The sequence below is a fragment of the Eriocheir sinensis genome, chromosome 20 (assembly GCF_024679095.1).
Source record: "Eriocheir sinensis breed Jianghai 21 chromosome 20, ASM2467909v1, whole genome shotgun sequence".
NCBI classification, from domain to species: Eukaryota; Metazoa; Arthropoda; class Malacostraca; order Decapoda; family Varunidae; genus Eriocheir; species Eriocheir sinensis.
In genome coordinates this window covers 9,156,001-9,157,362 of record NC_066528.1, presented here as the reverse complement: position 1 = coordinate 9,157,362, position 1,362 = coordinate 9,156,001, and positions in this window count along the sequence as shown.

Below are 1,362 nucleotides of genomic sequence, written 5' to 3'. Positions count from 1 at the left end.
TCCGGTGAATGCAATTTGAATTCTATAGTGTTTTTCTTCTTCAATTTAACGTTGTCATTGTTTTCCTTTCCGAGCAATTCATTATTTCTTCATTTTAATTATTTGAGGGGCGAAGGTGCGCACAGTTTTTTTTTTCGTTCTTTTTGTTTTACCTTTTTTTCACACATTGCCATGCTACTGCTGTGACTTTGCTTTTTTTTTTCTTTCTTTGCAAATATTTTTTTTCTCTTTTTGGGGTGGGTGGGTAGGTGAGGGAGGAAGGTGAAGATTTGCATGTGTTTCCTTTTTTTTCTTATGAACTTTCCGTCTTCTACCTCTTTCATCTATAAGTATTATGATATTTATTTCTCTGTTTGCTATTCATCATTTTCTCTATTTTTAGAGCAAAGGTGTGCAAGCGTCTCTCATTTTTTGTCCTCTTTCTCTCATTGCTTTGGCTTTTATATCTCCTATGTGCTGTATTGTTTTTCTTTCTGTGCAGTTTTTTTCTTATTTTCTCTTTCTTTTCTCCGCCCTGAGCCTCGCGAGTCAAGGTTGAAGTTTAGCGAGGCCTGAACAGTTTCCTGCCGTACACAACCCCGCTGGCAGAGAGAGAGAGAGAGAGAGAGAGAGAGAGAGAGAGAGAGAGAGAGAGAGAGAGAGAGAGAGAGAGAGAGAGAGAGAGAGAGAGAGAGAGAGAGAGAGAGAGAGAGAGAGAGAGAGAGAGAGAGACAGACAGACAGACTAACGGACAGAAAGCCAAATAAAGATTGATTCATAGATAGACAGACAGACACACACGCTGACAGACAAAGAGAAAAAATCGGGAGAGACATAAATAATAGGGTGGATCGTTTTTACACTTTTTTTTCAATTCAAATTCCAATAGTGATTAAAAGTTGTGTACCCATGAGAAAATGATTACTGTGAAATTTCACATTTCTAAAACAATATCTTCTGCCTCCCCAATGAGTTGAAATATCATAAAATAGGTAAAAAATAGGGTATTTTAATGATTTTTTAACTAGGTTAAGACAGGCATATATCACATTGCAATAGTGTTTAATATATTCTAAATAGTTGCCTTAATACTGAGAAAAAAAATGGTTTCTCCTAGATATTATCTTCTGCCTCCCCAATGAGTTGGAAAATCGTTAAAAGAGCGAAAAATATGGCATTTTCGGGATTTTTTTTAGTGTGAGCCAGGTATATAATCATGTAGCAATAGTTACAAATATTGTCTAAATTACTGCCAGAACACACACACACACACACACACACACACACACACACAGAATGATTCTCTTTTATAATATTTATGATATCTAAATTTTTAATAAAATATAAAATTAATGATATTTCTTAAGAACAATTTTATTTACA